We start from the raw sequence: 19,494 nt of genomic DNA, 5'->3' as shown, positions 1-19,494 counted from the left end.
GTCGGGAAGGTCCCTTGGAGAAGGAAATGGCAACCCAGTCCAGTATTCTTGCCTGGGAAATCCCAGGGACAGAGGAGCCCAGTGGGCTACAATCCCTGGGGTTGAAAAAATCAGACACAACTTAGCAACTAAAACGATAACTAAGTAGCATACTTTCTGCTGCTTTCCTTCCAATGTCTGCTTCCAAATAAGGGGAATCACTTTTACCATGTGTTATAATGAACTGATCTGTTATTATTGGATTTCCTCAAGGACAAAAATCAATATTCTGGTTCTCTGTCTATTATTGATTGTGATTTTGATGTACGTGTGCCTTTGTCTAAACTCATCATATATAATTCAGAGACTTGGAAATGTGTTATCTGAAAAAAGATTATTATATAGAAATTAAAAGTTGGAAGGAAATACTGTCATTCTGCTGAAATAGATCAACATCTAAAGGTAATTTTAAGATGAGAAGTGGCAGCTGCTGCTATCTGAAACTTTTCTGGCTCATGGGACTGATTTTTTTCTACCACATCAGGAATTACTGGGGTTAGGAAGCAGCCCCCTTTTTATTCTTTTTTCCCCACAGAAGTTCCTCAGAGAATTTCTGAGGAAACCAATAAAAGAGTAAATGATATCTTCTAGTCAATCCTAAAGGAAATCAGTCCTGAATATTCACTGGAAGGATTGATGCTGAAGCTGAAACTCCAACACTTTGGCCCCCTGATGCGAAGAGCGGACTCATTGGAAAAGACCCTGATGCTGGGAAAGATTGAGGGCAGGAAGAGAAGGGGGCAACAGAGGATGAGATGGTTGGATGGCATCACTGATCCGAAGGACCTGAGTTTGAGCAAGCTCCGGGAGATAGCGGAGGACAGGGAAGCCTGGCGTGCTGCAGCCCGTGGAGTTGCAAACAGTCAGACACAGCTTAGCGACCTAACAACAAAAACGTTAAAACTACCAGAGTGTCTCAGCTGGGGAGGTCACCTGTGACCTAAGGCATGCATGAAACCTCTATCAAAGCTGGGGGCTGAGATGAGACCCCCACACCCACGTGGTCCCTCCGTCCTCTGGAGATCTCTCGTGTCAGTCAGCGCTGCTGCCCCTCCTTTTCCAGCTCTGTCTGTGAAGCCTGCACCCCACCCTGGAAGCTGGACAACCCAGTGGCACCAACACAACCTTGAGGTTGCACAGACTTCAGCTTGAATCCCAGTAGACCCTTTCCAGCAGCATGACCCCATCCGTGAAGCTTTCTCAGCCTCTGTTCTTGAATTGTGAAATAGGAGACAATAAAACTTAACCTCTGTGGGCTCATTAAAAGCATCTGGTTTTACATTCCTTCAGCCCCATGAGCCTTCATTATACAAAGTGGTACAGATGAAACAACGCATCATGTAGACGGAGGCCCAGACGGAGAACCTGATAAAATGTTTGTGGCCAGTAAGTATTTTCATCCTATTTGTCATCATTGCCTTTATTCAGATTAATACATACAGATGAACGGAGCAAGGCGCCAAGTTTTCCTCGTTCTATAAACTTGAGAGGAAAATCAGGCTCCAATTTTTAAAAAAAATCAGTTCTGCCCAAACATAAATAAAAAGGGAACCCTAACAGTCTGATTCCTGAAAACAAGATAAAGCACGCCTGACAGAAAGCAGGTACTTCACAGGTGTTTGTGGTTGGACACAACTCAAAATGATCTTTTCCTTTAGTAAAAGTACAGTATAATATAGAGTCTAAAAGCACCTTCCCTTAGTAATGAACTGGGTTACAGCAACTTAGGAGACCTGCCTACAACACTTCACATCCCATTGTGGAAAGAATCCCACTGTGGAAATAAGACTTCCCCCTCTCAGTCACACACTCTTGCCTCTCATATCCCAACTACGATGGCAATTTACTCAAAAGAGCTTAGGACTGAAGGGAATAAACCGCAGAGTCTTAGGGCACGCCACTGAATTAATGGGGCTGTACGTGGTCATTGGCCAGGAGGCTGCAGCACTCCACTGGGATCCCGTGGGTGCCCGAGTGATAGAGCCTGGGTTCCTGCCTTCAAACACTGGTCAATCCATGCACGGAAGCCACAGGCAAATAGGCATGACAAGCAGGGTGGTTAGGACAAAGACAGAGCCTGGCACAGAGTGTGGCTCAAGATGGGACCGCAAACCTGAGCCCCGAGTCACGGCCAAGTCACATCACAGATGATAACGTGGAGTAAAACGGTATCTCAGGATCTGTTAACATTTCTTACGTCTCAGGCTAACACTGAAATCAAACTAGCTGCCAGGACTCTCTACCCTTTCTCTCAGTGTTTCTTAGCCAAAAGTTGGCCTAGAAAAATAGGTTGGCAACCGACCTACTGGCCCCTCATTACTGTTCCCCTACAGAGGTGCCCATGTGCTCAGAAGTCTGACCAGGATCCATTCCCTGCTGTAAAGATGTCAAGTACCCATTATTTGCTCAGCAAAACTGAGTCAGTCTCAGCGGTTCCCTTATCTCAAGCTGCCAGAACCATTTTAACTAAAATAGTAACAATCTACTTAGGAAGTTCCCATGAGCGAAAGCAGGTAATTTTAAATACAGCCTTTTAGTTTCTACAATAAGAACTGTTTCCTAAGCAGAAAAGGCAGCAATACCAACTTGATTTTTCTTTTAAGCAACAGTTCTGAAGTGTAAAGAAATTATGTAAAAATGATTTACATACTCTGCAGATGTGATCAAATACTCTGCAGATACAAATTTTGGGCATTTGAATGTTTACAGCAATGACATGGTGGACAAACCCTAACCACACTTACAGGGAAATTGTAGTCACAGGATGATAGCATCTTTTATTAAATTCCTATTGCATATAAACATGAAAAAGACAAGAAGAACTTTCCAAAACATGAACAATGTCTGTGTCTAGGTAGAGGAACTATCGTTTTTAGGTTTTGCATTTTTGTATAAGTTTCCAGCAATTAACACCAGTAATGTTTGAAATGTGAATAAAATGTATAATCTTTTAATCGGGTAAAGTAAATAAATAAATTTTTCTCAGAACAAAACAGAGTGGGGAGGTGTGTACGTGGCTAATGCAAATACTATTGATCCGCTCTTGCCTGGAATTAATGGTGGGATAGAAGCCACGGGCTCTGCTCTGCAGGACTCCCTGTGGGAAGGCCCCTTCCAGAGTCAGGGCAGATGACAGGGCCAGATAACAGTGTTGCGCCACGTCTTTGATGTCCTCAGCCAGGATCTTGGACAGCTGAGCAAGGGAAACAAAAGAATGCTCCGGCAGCACGGGCCCCACCGGCCTCGGGGTCTCCCACCCTTCGGAGCGGCTGTGTTTCCCGGGGCTGACCTCTGCTCCCCAACACATGGGCCTCATCGGCAGTGTGACCTGCAGTGTCAGAACCTCTCTCCACATTCAACCCAAGAGAAGACTCTTTATTTATTTCTTTCCTCTTTTTTTTCCAAACCAGCTTTGTGTCTTGATGGTCCAGCTGGTGAAAGAAACAAGCGAAAATAAAAAAACAAAAAACTTTCTTCCAAAATTAAGAATTTGGGTTTTATATACCTCAGGGTATGGAGATCACAGATACATTTTCTTGAACTGTGCTTTCTATTCTTTCTCCAATGAAGACATGTGTACTATGAAAACATTTTAAAATAATCACAGTTTTTTTCCATGTAAGCCCAAACAAGATTGCTCTGGAGTTCTGTGTGTTCTGGACACGAGTTTTGAAACAGCTGCTGGAGGTCACACATCACGGGGATTGGGTTGGGGAGACCTCACAGGAGCAGACAGCTGAGATCACCGGAGCTCAGGCAGGGCTGCGACTGACGGAAGAGACGAAGTGGGAACCTAACCCGGTCATGCCCAAGCCTTCCAGAAGGTCAACTCCACCCGCAGGTCAGCCTGCCCCAGCCTGACCCAGAACACCCAGTGTCACCACCCCTGCCTGGAAGAGGAAGCTGCCCAGCTGCACGGCAGCAACAAAACTTCAGAGGAACTCAGTCTCCCACCCAGAGTTCCCCGGCCTGACTCATTCCCCGCAACTGCCATCAAGTCCTGACTCCCAGGGTCCCTAAGCTGCACCCTCCTTATGGATCTCCTGACTGTAATTAGCGACAGGAGCATCTCAAATTTATTGTACAAACCGTAGGCACTTACGTGGCCCAATATATTTGCCTTGATAATAAAAAGCACCAATTCTGAAAAGAAATTAATGCAAAAGCAATTCAATGGAAGACAGCCTTTTCAGCGAGTGGCATTGGAATAATTAGATATCAGAGGCAAAAAAGTGAATCTTAACCTAAACTTTAACTTCTATACCAAAATCAGCTCAGATTGGATCACAGACCTACACATAAAACAAAACTATAAAACTTATAGTGAAAAAAAAAGCAAGAAAACTGTTTAAAATCTTCATGATCCAGGTCTAGGCAAAAAGTCTTTATATTTCTTTTTATTTCTTTTATATTTATTTATATTTATATAAACTAAAAGCACAACTCTTAAAATGATAAGTTGATACACTGGACTTCATCAAAATTTTAAAGTTTTTGTTCTGCAAAAGATCCTGTTGAGAAAATTAAAAGATAAGCTACAGAATAGAAGAAAGTATTTGCAAACCACATATCCAACAAAAGACTAGCACCTGTCACATTTTTTAACTCCCTAACTGAATAGTTTTCCAAATCCAGTTAGGAAATGGGCAAAAGACATAAAGAGATATTTTACCAAAGAGAATAAATAGAAAGCATGTAAGTCATGAAAACATGTTCAGCATCATTAGCCAATAGGAAAATACAAATTAAACCCATAATAAGATATCACAACACAACCATCAGATGTCTAAAATAAAAGTGACAATACCAAGTGTTGCCAAGGGTACAGAGAAACTGGATATTTACACATTGCTGGTGGGAAATTGTATAGCTATTCTAGAAAACTGTTGTGCAGTTTCTTATAAAGTTAAACCTCTAACTAGCATAAGAACTAGTCATTGCACTCTTGGATACTTGTCCCACAGAAATTAAAACTTATGTTTACACAGAACCTTGTGCACAAATGTCAATACCAGCTTTACTCATAATAGCCCCAAACCAGAAACAATTTGGATATCCTTTAACGGACACACTGTGGTTATGTTCAGAGCTTGGAGTATAACTCACTAATGAAAAGGGATGAATTATGTTTTTACATTTATTTTATTCAAGTATACTTAATTAACAGTGTTAATTTCTGCTGTATAGCAAGGTGACTCAGTTATACATCTATACACTCTTTTACATTTCTTTTCCATTATGGTTTATGGAAGCTACAGAAATCATAATGCCTAATTCTCTAGACAAAACCAACAAAAATCTTAGTCAAAGAAAAGGTCAAATAAAGATTTTTGGGGGGACCCCCCACAAAAGCCTATGAAAAAATGCAAGTTCTCAGAAAGAAACAAGGGAGATGCTAGAAAGGAAAAAGGCAGAATGTTTATCCTGAAATACGGGTGTTCCTCTGACCAGCCCCGGGGCCGAGAAAGGGAGACTGAATGATGGACAAATGAAAAAAGTCCAAGTAGAAATTAACTTGAACCAGATGACAGAATGAACAAAACATTTCTCTTCTCTTGGTGCTAAGATCTGGCTTCACAGTTGTATAGCTTTGTGGTCAGATAGATGTGTATCAAACCTTGGCACAGCATCTTATCTCTATATGACCTGGATCAAGTTCCTGAACCAAGTTTCTGGACTTGGTTTTCCCACATATAAAATGAGAATGACAATACTACACCTCGTGGGCACTATCAGCCCAATCCAGAACCTGGCCGGAAGAGCCACATAAAACTCTTGTGAAACTCTTACAACGTGGTAATACAACCAAATTCAATGGAGCACAGAATGAGAGTGACTAACTTTGCTGGACCCTGTTTCTGTTATCTTAATGTCTTTGAGTAACTAAAAGGTATTTAAGTTTTAAATTTTACAAGATGTGCCAGAATTAGCTACTTGAATCCGTTCCCAGGGTCACTCTTTGGGCTTCCATTTTCTTGTTCCTAATCCCTGATACACAGGATCACCTTTAGGTGTCAAAACTGCAAAAGAAATGCAACAGGATGGCCATCTGCAGAATCACTTTCAGAGTGAATGTGGGTGAAGAGAAATGCACAGAAACGCACAGAGATCACCCCTCACCACCTAGGAGATAGAGTTTGAGGATCTGGTCCCACTTTTGCAACTGACCAGTTTTGTAGTAGCTTCTCAATCTAAAACATAGAAACAATAGATGCTACAGAGCAAAGAAGTCCTAGTAAGTTGAAGACCCAGATGGGTCTCCTGATATGTTACTTCTAAACTGAGTCACATTCAAGTCTAACAGAAGACAAGAATGTCAAGTGGGAAGCAGAGGCATGGAATCATTTCTCAGGCCAGAAGCAGAGACCATGAATCAGAACCCTTTGTAAAGGATGGTCTATATTGTGCCTTCAGCATTAAAATAAACCAGTACCTTTAAGAAATGTATGAATAACGGTGGGAAATCTTATTAGTGTGGCAGGGAATTTGTCAAATGGTTCCAATCCAGGAGTGCTTGCATTCTGAAGGACTTAGCAATTTTTGTGTGCTGTTTCCAGTCCAAAACTACCTACCAACAACCCACAGACATCTACAGGTAAGTACCCGGCCCTGGGCTGCACACAGGTATACACACTCAGTCTGTGCCAGGCACACACACAAAAAATCATTGACAACAATAGAGTCTCCTCTATGTGTTCCCGCCCCACCTGCCACAGAATAAGAATCCCACTCCTCCTCTAAGCCCTCCAAACCAGTGCTGAGAGACCCTGTGTGCAAACCAACCCTAAAGCTGCAGGCTCCAAAACTGAGCTCACCTGAGGGGGCAATCTTTGGAGTGTGCCCTAGACTGAAGACTTGTATCCCCCTAAAATTCATATATGAAAGCCCTGCCTCTGAAAGTGGCTGAATTTGAAGAAAGAGCCTAAAAGGAGGTAATTAAGGTGAAGTGAGGTCATAACGGTGGGGCCCTGATCAATAGGGTTAGTGTCCTTATTAGAAAAAGACAGCAGAGGATGCTCTCCCCACCCTCGAAGAGGAGGGGAGGAATGACCATGTGAGAACACAGCAAGAAGTTGGCCACCTGCAAGCCGGGAAGAAAGCTTTCACCAGAAACCAGATCAAGCAGAATTTTGATCTTGACTTCTAGCCACCAGCATTGTGAGAAATAAATTTCTGCTGTTTAAGCTACTCAGTTTGTGGTATTTTGTTATGACAGCCCAAGCTATTTCAGGGCAGTGCAAGCAAAAAATAGTGGATCTTTACTATTATGTATCTCTTACTTTAAAAATCATAAGTACTTTAAGCCTTGGTAATGCATTGACCCTGGCACCCGCCACCCCCAATGCATGTGTCACACACAGCAGGAAGTGCATCATGAAGATAGAATGGGCATCCCACAACTCAAAGGCTGGTAGAATGCCCACACCTCTCCATTTAGTCTCCATGGATTGCAACACATTATAGCTTATATGTGGCCACCTTGTAATCTTAGATAACAGCACCTTTACCATATTTTCTATGAAAAGGAAAATCACAGCACAGAGGTTCACTGCCAGTCTTACCGCTAAAATGTACGTTACATTAGGGCAGGAATCGTTTCTTTTGTTCACTACTGTATCTTCAGCACTTAGACCAGTACTTGGCACAAAATATCAACTCAATAAAACTTGTATATTAAATGTTGTTGTTGTCATTTATTTGCTAAGTCATCTCCTACTCTTTTGTGACCCCATAGACCGTAGCCCACCAGGCTCCTCTGTCCGTGGGATTTCCCAGGCAAGAATACTGGAGTGGGTTGCCATTTCCTTCTCTAGGAGATATTCCCAACCCAGGGATCAAACTCATGTTCCCTGCATTGGCAGGTGGGCTCTTTACCACTGAGCCACCAGGAAAGCCTATGAGTTAAACAACTGATGGGATTTTATTGCTGAAACCTCTGTTGCCTTTACAGACCACCAATGCCAACAGATTTAAAATTTTTGGAAACAACTTTCTAACCTTGTTTTTAATTTTTACAAATGAAGACATCAATGAGTTTTTAATTTATTTTGTTAAAATAAAAAATTTCAAAATGTACCAATTAGTTCATATCAAGGAACAGATATTTAGGTAACATTCTTACTTTTTACCTGGTAGATGCCCAAGGATTGTAGTGGCTATAATGATTATTATTTAATATTACTCAGCTAATTCTTGTGCCTGAAAGCACTGGAACGCAGCATAGTTACCAACCAATGAGATACTCTCATATGCATGAGCTCCTTGTTTTACTCTTCTCTGTGTTGCCCTCCATACATCTCTCCAGAGGACATTGCTAAGAACATAATAAATACTTTCATTTGACAGATTCGAAATTAACTGACCTTTTGGCTCAAATTCTCCTCCTACACTGTAGTCAAGACCTCAAAATAGAACCCTTAATAGTTCTCCAATTGTTTCTACCAGTATTAGGCTTGGCTCTGTGCAGAGTTCTGTAAGTTCCTTAAAGAACAAAGCTCATTCATTCCTTAAATATTTACTGAGCACATACTGTGGGCCAGCCATTGTGCTGGGTGCTGGGTGCTGGGTGCTGGAGCAGGATGGTGAGCAAGGCAGACTTGATCCTTCACAGCACTTACCATGTGCCATGTGGGAGATAAGACATCAAACAAAGGAATATGGAATTGCAAATCTGGTGTGTCCCACGAAGTGGTTTTCAACCTTTTCTTATTTTTTGAAATGAAATTGCCTACATATACCTCAGTTCAGAAAGATTTTATCTGATAATTTCCTTTCCAAGAACTATAACTATCAGTCAGAGTTCCTGATCAACAAAAGATCTCACAGTCACCCCACGGTTAAGATCACTCTGCACAAACAGGAGAAACTGACATAGGACTGAGTTATCAAACTCCGTGATGGGTAAATGCACAATTTCCAGCAGGTTTTTGCTTCTGTGTGTGCGTGGGGGCGGGGGGGAGGGCAGTATTTGTTTCTGGCTTTTAGAGCTTATATAATAGATCTCTTGGCTACCTTCATAGATCTGTGGTTCTCGAGCATGGCTATTCATCAGAATCATCTGGAAGGCTTGCTAAACCTCGGATTGCTAGCCAATCTCCCCCTTCCCAGAGCTTCTGAGTAGTGCTGAGTGTGGAGCCTGAGAATCTGCATTTTGTACACATTCTCTGGTGATGCCAAAGCTGCTGGTCCAGCAACTACAACTGGAGAACTGAGGTATGAAATGCTGTAATGTCTTGGGTTTACTTCAAGGTAATTCAGGAGGGTTGCAGTGTGGGGAAGGAGGAGACAGAAAAAACAAAATTGACAAAGTGTTCACAATTGTAGAACTGGGTGAGATCACAAAGAAGTTCATTAGACAACATTTCTACTTTCACAGACATTTGAAGTTTTTCCACAATAAAAAGGTAACAGGAGTCAGTTGGATCAAGATTCGTCATTGCACATTTTTAAGAGGACTTGGGTTCCCACAAAGGCCCTGAAATATACTCCCCCTAAAAGGCTATTTTGAATATCGGTGACATGTCAGGCCTTGGCTGACCACTAGAGGGAGTCAAACAAAATGAAGACACAAATTGCTATCCTCAAGTCCATAATTCGGTGGGGTAAAGAAAATGCAAATTATTGTGCTACAGAGACAAATAAATGGCATAAAGGATAATTAAGAGGGACTAAGAGAGTGAGAAGCTGAGGCAAAACTGCATCCTTTCCTACTATATATCCCTGAAGTTAAACTTTTTTGCCATTTTCTAAGGATCCAACAGAGCACGTGCACACACACACACACACACACACACACACACAGGCAGTCAAGTTTCAGAAATATATATTACCATCAATCAATTATGTTTTATCAAGATGGAAAGAACATCAAAAGCACAAATAAAAGGAAAAGCCCAAGAGTCTTCTAGACAATATATAATTTATCCACACAGAAGAATACAAAACTGTAATTTAAAATGACAATATCAATGAAATAATAAGTATATTCATAGTGAAAAGTGAAAGTGTTAGTCACTCAGTCGTGTCCAACTCTTTGTGACCCCATGGACTAGAGCCACCAGGTTCCTCTGTCCATGGCATTCTCCAGGCAAGAATATTGGAGTGGGTTGCCATTTCCTCCTCCAGGGGATCTTCCTTATCCAGGGACTGAACCCAGGTCTCCCGCATTGCAGGAAGAGACTTTACCAACTGAGCCACCAGGGAAGCCATATTCATCATAATGACAAAATGGCATGGATTGCACTTATTATTTCATTGATGTTGCTTTAAATTATAATTTTCTATTCTCTTATGTGGATAAATATATACACATAATCTTGGCCAATGTTCAGAAGCATACAGAACTTAATTTTAAGACCAGAAAAAACACACCAAAGAATTAGCAGTAATTATATCTGGATCGTGGATTTCCGACTTTCTTCTTTTTTAAAACTCTTCTGCAGGTTTTTCAATTTTATGTCACAAATATAACTTCTACAATAGTCTTCTTCACTGTACTGTGTTTTTAAAGGGTAATTAGCTGAAGTACTATAATTCAGCTGTATATTCAGAAACTGAACCTAAAAGATAAGTGTGCCCATTAAGCAGTGTACAAACTGCAAAGATTTGAAGGGTTTCAAAGTCCATGGACTCTCTGGACTGGCCAGACCAGGGTTCTATGCATTACCCTCAGCCAGCCCTAATAGTCAGTTACCCCCACAAAAGCCCTAGAGGCTTCCTAGGGGAAACAGAACAGAGCCACTGAAGCATGCTGGACAGGGAAATGTGGGTTATTAAAAGCAAGCTCCGTTTCCCCGCTTAAAACATGAAGCATCCATACCACATTCTTTGTTTAAATATCCTGGTCCCATTCAATCGTGAGGACTATGCTTGGGCATGGAGCAGGGTGCGGGGATCCTGCCTCTCTCTTTAAATTATAGTCTGTCTTCTTTTCATTCTGAATATTTTCATCACTAATTAGCTCTAATTTGAGATTGCTTCTGAACATTCTGGAATTGCCAACTAATTCAAATTCTGAACCCACAAACTAGACACAATTTTCTTAAAATGAGTCTTTGTAATGTCAATTAAAATGGTAGTAGTACACCAAACATCTGTAATACCATAAAAGTTCAGCCAATTGCTTATTAAATGAACAAGTAATCAACTTCATACTAAGCATAGAAATCTTTAGATAGACTCTAGATTATAAACTCTCCTATTAAAAATGACAAGGCAAAAATACAGATACTAAAGTGTAGCTTCAAATTACCCACCCAGTAAAAGATTAGAGGCATTGGTGCAAGTGGCTTGTTTCATTAGCTAAAAACAACTTAAACCACAGATAAGCCATTTGTTAAGCAATTACAAAAAAGGCTAGAATGGAATTTCAATTTCAACCTGAACTTACTTCTTTCCCTTTAAAGAATACTTCTTCCAAAAAACACTAACTCTAAAAGCTACATGTACCCGATGTTCACATCAGTATTATTTACAACAGCCAAGACATGGAAGCAACCTAAGTGTCTGTCAATAGATGAACAGACACAGAAGATGTAGAGTATTATTCAGCCATAAAAGGAATAAAATATTGCCATTGGCAGTGACATGGAAGGACCTGGAGGGTATTATGCTAGTGACATAAGTCAAAGACAGATACTGTATGACATCACTTATATGTGAACTCTAAAAAATACGACACACTAGGGAATATAACAAACAAGAAGCAGCTTCACAGATACTGAGAACAAACTAGTGGTTACCAGTGGGGAGAGTGATGAGGGACGGGTGAAGTGTAGGGGATGAAGAGGTACAAACTCTTAGGTATAAAAAAAGCCAAAAGGATATATTGCGCAATACAGGTAATATACTCAATACTTTATAATGACTATAAACGGAGTATAACCTTTAAAATTATTAATCACTATATTGTACACCTGAAACTTACATAATATTGTAAGTCAACTACACTTCCTTTAAAAAAACAACCAAAAAAAAACTTGTTCCAGAATGAACAGCAGCCCACCTCATCCATTGCTGCGGGGGATGGAAAATGTCACAGACCACAAATGCAAACTTTAAATCAACCAGATTTCAGTATGAAAAGTCTCCTAGAAACAGGTCCTCACCTGTGTTTCATTTAATTGTCTCACATTTTTAATTTGGTTTTCGGTTCCTAGAAACAAACTTTTCTGAGCAAACCCAAAACAGTGCTCTAGAAGCAACAGATTGGATATAAGGAATTCTTCAAACCTGCCCAGAGATTTAAGACATTCTAAGTCAGGGGTAGGAGTCTAATTGGCCTTTAAAACTTCCAATAACGTTTTCCTACAAAATGCTGCAAACCAGGTGACATTAAAACAACTGGTTTATGTCAGATGAAGGTCAGAACCCTCCCAGACCTCTACCCTTCCCCCAGATCTAACACAGCAGTGTTAAAATGCTCTCACTAGGAATAAAAGTTTTTAACAAATCAAATTTGCACATGGTTTTGAAATCTTCCAAGTCCTGAGTAACACTTACCTCTATAAGCAAAGTTTATTAAACAAAGCTTCAGTACACAAATTAAGTAGTTCCTCTTTTTTGCTGGTCTTCAAGACCAGGGATCAAAAGAGGCTTTGACAGCAAAATGGCCCAACATCCTTCTCCATGAATGACCATCGCCTCCACCCCGCCTGGCGCCTAGGCGGCCACACACACACACACACACACACACACACCTTCTTGGACTTCAGGGAAGCAGCCTTTGTTCCCTAGACCCCAAACTGGGATCCAGCAACTAAGCGCTCGCCTCTTCGGAACCAGCCTTTCCAAGAGTCGGAGCCCCTCCAGGAAGGTCCCAGGGCGGTTTTGGAAAGAAGCCCCATTTTCTGCCGCGTCCCAAGGGCCGGGAAGTTAGAGCCGCCACCTCCGGCTCCAGCTTCTCGAAACACAGAGGCATGGACACGCATGCATGCGCGCGTGCACACCCTCAAAATAGTGACCACCACCATCAGTGTCATTTCTATCAGCTCTCACCTACCGAGCGGGGACCTTGTGCCACGCGCTCGGCGCGCGCTCCAAGTCCAACTCTAACCCTGGCCGATCCCTCTTTCTCTCACACACACACTCACGCACACGAGCTCGCACCCACATCCTCACGCGCCCTCGGGGCTGAACCCCGACACTTCCGCAGCCTTCCGGCGATCGGAGCAGGGAAAGTGCCCCGGTCCACCCACCCGTACCCCCGCAGGCTCTTCCCCGGGGCTCTGGGCGGCGAGCGGTACCCCAGCTCGCCCCGGGGCCGGCGCGCGGCAGCTCTTACCGCGGCCCTTTGTCCTCGCGCCGCCGCGGCCCTGCTCCGGTGCGCCCGCCACCGTCGGAGGGCCGGCCCAGCCGCCCGCGCGCTCACTCCCCAGCTCCCGGGCTCAGCCGGCCGGGGGGCGCGCGGCAAAGCCCGGATCCGCGGAGCGCGGCCGGAGCCCGGGACTGACCCCTGACCCCCCGCCGCCCCCGGAGTCCGCTTCTCCAGGTCTTCCGGCCGACAGCTGAGGAGGGCCGGCGGTGGGCTCGGCCGCCCCCGGGACCCCGCTGGGGAAGGGTAGCGGCGAGGGCGGCGCGGGGGATGCAGCCGGGAGGCGTTGGGCGAGGGGAGGAGGTTCGAGGGCCGGAGCGGAGCTCGGCGCCTGCCTGCCGATCCGGGTCCTCGCCCCGCCGAGGACGCGGCGCCCCCGGCCTGGGCCGGGTCCCCTCGCCCTGCCCCTGCGCCCTTCTCGCGGAAGTCCGACCTCCCCACCTGCCGGGCCCGGCAGCGGACCAGGGGGCGCCGCCGGCTTTCTTCTCCGATCTCCCCCAGGGAGTCCTCCGGCAGCTTCCCCGTTCCGCCCCCAGCACACCGCCCACCGTGCCGCGGGGCCACACTGGGAGCCCCTCCGGCCCCCGGAGGCTGAGTAGGGGCGAGAGCCTGGACAGGCGTTGGGAGGACCCTGGGAGAACACAGATCGTTTTGTCGCTTGAGACCCAGGCGCCCAGTGGCGAGGCGACCAGGCAAGTCTGGGAGGCCGCAGGAGCGGAGCCCAGGCTTCCCAAAGGCTCCCCACCAAGGACCCCGGCCCCCCGGACTGAGGCCGGCGGAGGGCCACGTCGGTCGGGGACTCGAGGCGCCGTCCTGGGCGCCCGCGGTACCGGCTCCCCGCGCCCTTCTCTCTGCCACCGGCTCAAAGCAGGGCATGGGGGACTAGGGTCCCCAACCGCCAGCGGCCCACCTGAGCCTGGGAGGCTCCCACTAGGGAACCTGTCTGAGGCCAGCAGAAGAGAGAGCTTCTGAAATGCCAGGCACTTGCGGGTGGAAGCTTCCCCGGCCCCAGGGTCGGGTAGAATGAATGAAAGGAAGGAACCCACGAACCTCCAAGAAATCTTTGCAGACCTCTCCGGGGAGACTAGTGCTGATGTAGCCCGAGGGATGAGCAAAGGACAGGAGTAAAACTCCAGATTTCCTTTATCTTTTTAAGCCAAAAGAGGGGCCCCTGTGACTCCAGGAACCTGCCTGCCTGGCACAGAGGTAGAGTCAAAGACCAGCCCTGAAACCTCAGGGGCAGTCACCCCCACGACTCGCACCGTCGTCTTGGGCCAGTCTGAAACTGTCCTTGAGGATGGAGAAGACAGCCACAGTTCACTGAGCTGAATCATTACATTCAGGGAGGGAATGAGGGTCTGGCCCCCAGCCAGTGCCAGCACTCCAGGTTCTAGGTAAAAATACTGCCTTAATCTCTGTAGATTTCCTGTCCTCTGGTTGGCAATGCCATCACTTTTCTTATTATAAAATATTTCAGAGGCACACTAGAGAGAGTAAGTTCATCAGCCCCTCCGTGTGTGCCCAAGAACCAGCTAACCCTAACCTCTTGCCATACTTAATTCAGATTTTCTCCTAAGAAATAAATATCACAATACAGTTAAAGCCCCTGGACAGCCCTCCCTGATCCCGGTTCTCTCCCGACATCCCTAGCACCCATTTTTAAAACATCTCATCAATGTTTTCATACCATTACTACATATGCGTGTGTTCATGTTACTACTACATACACACGTGTCCAAATAGAACATGTTTACCAGTTTTACAGCTTTCTGTGTGTTACGTTCTGCATTTCTTTATGTAACCCAGTCAGTATGTTCTTTGCTGTTTCACTCAATGTTATCCTTAAGAGCCATCTCATCATACAAATGTTGTTGTTCAGTCACTAAGGTGTGTCCAACTCTCTGCAGCCCTGTGCACTGTAGCCCAGCAGGTGCTTCTGTCCATGGGATTTCCCAGGCAAGAATACTGGAGTGGGTTGCCATGCCCTCCTCCAGGGGATTTTCTCCACCCAGGGATCAAACCTACACCTTCTACTTGACAGGCGGATTCTTGACCCCTGCACCACCTAGGAAGCCCGTCACACATATAACCCTAGGCTCTTCATTTTACCTGCTGGATACTGTTCCATTGCATGAATGGCTTGGCTTGTATAGACATTTTCCTGTTGATCGATGTTTGAGTTGATCAATTTTTCATGATTAAAAATAAGATTGTTGTGGGACTTCCCTGGCAGTTCAGTGGTTAAGACTCCATGCTTCTACTGAAGGGTGCCACAGGTTCAATCCCTGGTTGAGAAACTAAGATGCCGCATACCACATGACCATACACACACACACACACACACACACACACACACACACACACACACACACACACACACAAGAAAGAAAAGAAATAAGACTGCAATTGACATTCTTGACTGCATTTGTGTTTCTAAGGAATGCACTGTTTTCAACTGCAGTAAAAACGTGTAGAATAACTGTGTTAATCTTAACTAATATGATTCTATGCTGTAGATTACTTAGTACAATTGCTAAACGAATCATCACTACACTTACTTTTTTTCCCTTGCATTTTGACAGCTTAAAGTTTATCAAGCAAATAAAATTCTACAGAACAAGGTCAGGAAACCTTTTATTGAAGGGTTAAAGGAAATATTTTAGGCTTTAGGCCAGCCAGGAGGCAAAATTCACACTATTTGATTATATAAGTACTTATACAACCATTTAAAGTATAATCTTTTAAAAATGTGAAGACCATTCTTACCTCATGGGACTTAAAAAAAGATACCCTTGCCCACAAAAAAGCTAGATAGCGGAACAGATTTGGCCCATGGGCCATAGTTTGTCTGCCTAACCACCATTATATGAAAGTCATTCAAAACATGCATTCCTTTCCTTGAAAACCAACATTAAAAAGGAAGTCAGTTTTAAAGATTTTTTTGGATGTGGACTATTTTTAAAGTCACTGAATTAGTTACAATATTGTCTCTGTTGTTTGTTTTCTGGTTTTGCGGCCATGAGACATGTGGGAGGCCAGCTCCATAACCAGAGATCAAACCCACACCCCCTGCACTGGAAGGCAAATTTCCAACCACTGGACTGCCAGGGAAGTCCCCAGGAAGTCACTTTTAATAAAGACAAAAATATTTGATTCACCAGAAGAATCGAAGTAAATATGAGATTCCTGCTAGGGAAAAATTCTTCAGAAGATGTCCCATGCCTCAGCTGATTGATACAATGACTTTGAGGAAACCACTGAATCCTATTTTTTAAATCTATAATAAATTCTAAAAATGGAAAGACTCCTATCAATTAAGAATTAGATAAATGACACTCAATGAATGTGTTTTATTTTTTGTTGTGTATTTTTTTCCTGTCTGATGGAATCATCTCTCTGCTTCTAGTTCATTGATTTAAATATGAGCACACAAATACGAATAATTAGCTTTTTCTTCCTGAAATGAACCTGACCTACTTATTTTGTCTTTACTGAACTTGAACTAAAACTTGAAAACAGTAATTTCAAGAAATTTTCTTACATGAGGGGACTCTAACCTAGTTTAAAATGTTGTTGACAAAAACAGGACCAAACTAAAAAACTATAGTGGCCAACCTCAGACTTACAAAGGCACTGTCAATCTCTGAGCTCATTCAGTAAGCAGGGTTCGCGGAGGCCATGGGGTCAGGAAGGCAATTAGACATGGCTCTGGGCATATTTTTTCTTTCACCAGCGTTATCCCAAAGAATCACGCACAGTCTTCTCTCCCTCTCACATACACATACTCACACACATGTCCCCTTTATATGTCTGTGCTTGTGCTGCACACACGTATTCCTTACAAACATATCTGCTTCCTTAAATGCACGGAGTACACACACTTCAAATATGCACGTGGCTCTTCTTCACATACATACGTCTCTCACATGTGTTTCTTTCCACCAACACTAAAGATTTCCCTTTCTTCCTCTCTCTCTTCTCTCTCTTACACACTTGTCACACAAACATCTCTCCCCTTGGCACATACATTCTCCTTACTCCCATATCTGTTTCTTACAAATCCAACTCTTCTCCAGTTTTTCTTCCTAACATACACATATTTTCACACGACTACACCCAGACCCAAATGCATTCTCTCATGGGGTTTCATAGATATGTATATTTGCTTATCTTAGTTCAGTTCAGTTCAGTTCAGTCACTCAGTCGTGTCCGACTCTTTGCGACCCCACGGACTGCAGCATGCCAGGCCTCCCTGTCCATCACCAACTCCTGGAGCTTACTCAACCTCATGTCCATTAAGTCAGTGATGCCATCCAACTATCTCATCACACATACAAGTATATACACAACCTCCTTAATTTCCTGCCTAAGCACAGTTTCCTCTTTTCACCTCCATCACAGCAGCGCAGTTAAAATGCCACAGAGTAAGAGTTGGCTGGAGCCTTTAGCAGCTCCCATTTGTGTGCGTCAAGCAATATAGAGTTACTTATTGTTAGCTTACCGCTTGTTTCCATATGAAGAGGATTTCTGCATGGCTTTCTGTACATCAAGTTTATTCACTTTTGATAAATATCTGTAAAGTATAATTCAGTTTACATTGTTAGCTCTCACTTTCTGTGGAGCAAATACTTCTCTAGCCTATTAGATGCTTAAACTCAGCTCACTTAAATTCTCCCAAAATGTGAGGAGGGGGAGTATGTTGGTTTTCTTGAGCTGCCATAACAAAAATAATACAAGCTGAGAGGCTTAAACAACAGAAATATATGGTCCACAGCTCTGGAGGCTAGAAACCCAAACCCCAGGTGTCAGTGGGGTTGGTTCTTTCTGAGGGTGGTGCGAGAAGGATCTGTTCCAGGCCTTTCTCTCTGACTCCCATGGCTGTCTTCCCTCTAGGTATGTCAGTGTCCAAAATGTCCTTCTTATAAGGACACCAATCATATTGGCTTAGGGCCCACCTTAGCGACCTTGTTTTAGTGTGATCGTCTCAGCAAAAACCTTCTCTCCAAATAAGGTCACATTCTAAAGTACTGGGGTTTAGGACCTCAGTGTGTGAATTTGGAAGGAGGCAGGAATGGGGAATGCAATTCAGTCCCTAACAGTAGGATTTGACTTGTTTCTACAGGTGGTTCACACAGAGATGCTGAACTTCACCTGGACCAGTGATGCATCTGAGACCTCGATGTGGCACTTGCTCATTTGAAACTTCAGACTCCAGCTGCATCCCACACTCTCCACCTCCATTTTACCAGGAACATTATTGTTGTTGTTCAGTCTCCCAGTCATGTCCAGTTCTTTGGGACCCCATGGACTGAAGCACACCAGGCTTCCCTGTCCATCACCAACTCCCACAGCTTGCTCAAACTCATGTCCATCGAGTCAGTGATGCTATCCAACCATCCGATCCTCTGTAGTCCCCTTCTCCTCCTGCCTTCAATTTTTCCCAGCATCAGGGTCTTTTCAAATGAGTCAGTTCTTCCCATCAGATAGACAAACTATTGAAGTGTCAGCTTCAGCATCAGTCCTTCCAACGAATATTCAGGACTGATTTCCTTTAGGATTGACTGGTTGAATCTCTTTGCAGTCCAAGGGACTCTCAAGAGTCTTCTCTAACATCACAGTTCAGAAGTATCAATTCTTTGGTGCTCAGCTTTCTTTATAGTCCAACTCTCACATCCATACATGACTACTGGAACAACCATAGCTTTGACTAGACTGACCTTTGTTGGCAAAGTAATGTCTCTGCTTTTTAATCTGCTGTCTAGACTGGTCATAGCTTTTCTTCCAAGGAGCAAGTGTCTTTTAATTTCATGGCTACGGTCACCATCTGCAGTGATTTTGCAGCCCCAAGAAAATAGTCTGTTACTGTTTCCATTGTTTCCCCATCTATTTGCCATGAAGTGATGGGACCCTATGCCATGATCTTAGTTTTCTGAATGTTGAGTTTTAAGCCAGCCTTTTCACTCTCCTCTTTCACCTTCATCAGGAGGCTCTATAGTTCTTCTTCACTTTCTGCCATAAGGGTGGTATCATCTGCATATCTGAGGTTATTGATATTTCTCCCGGCAATCTTGATTCCAGCTTGTGCTTCATCCAGCCCAGCATTTCATATGATGTACTCTGCATATAAGTTAAATAAGCAGAGT

The 19,494-nt window shown here is 43.8% G+C and overlaps 1 protein-coding gene across 8 annotated transcripts in view; it reads right to left on the bottom strand.

Annotated features, from left to right (window-relative positions):
- GREB1 (growth regulating estrogen receptor binding 1) overlaps window positions 1–14,644 on the bottom strand; it is a 128,889-nt gene extending 114,245 nt beyond the window's left edge. For 4 of the 8 annotated variants that reach the window (XM_027966527.3, XM_042245797.2, XM_042245799.2 and 1 more), the window contains exon 1: window positions 13,322–13,426. The gene's annotated coding sequence lies outside the window, so the exon portion shown is untranslated. Of the gene's footprint in view, window positions 1–12,540; window positions 12,677–12,737; window positions 13,097–13,321; window positions 13,427–13,792; window positions 13,872–14,401 lie in introns of those variants that run through there. The other 4 variants (XM_042245794.2, XM_060413822.1, XM_042245795.2 and 1 more) reach the window with 4 other exon arrangements.
- Window positions 14,645–19,494: the final 4,850 nt, after the last annotated feature.

The sequence above is a fragment of the Ovis aries genome, chromosome 3 (assembly GCF_016772045.2).
Source record: "Ovis aries strain OAR_USU_Benz2616 breed Rambouillet chromosome 3, ARS-UI_Ramb_v3.0, whole genome shotgun sequence".
Taxonomy (NCBI): Eukaryota; Metazoa; Chordata; class Mammalia; order Artiodactyla; family Bovidae; genus Ovis; species Ovis aries.
Note: the sequence above shows the minus strand (reverse complement) of the source record. Positions and strands in the feature narration are given on the sequence as shown.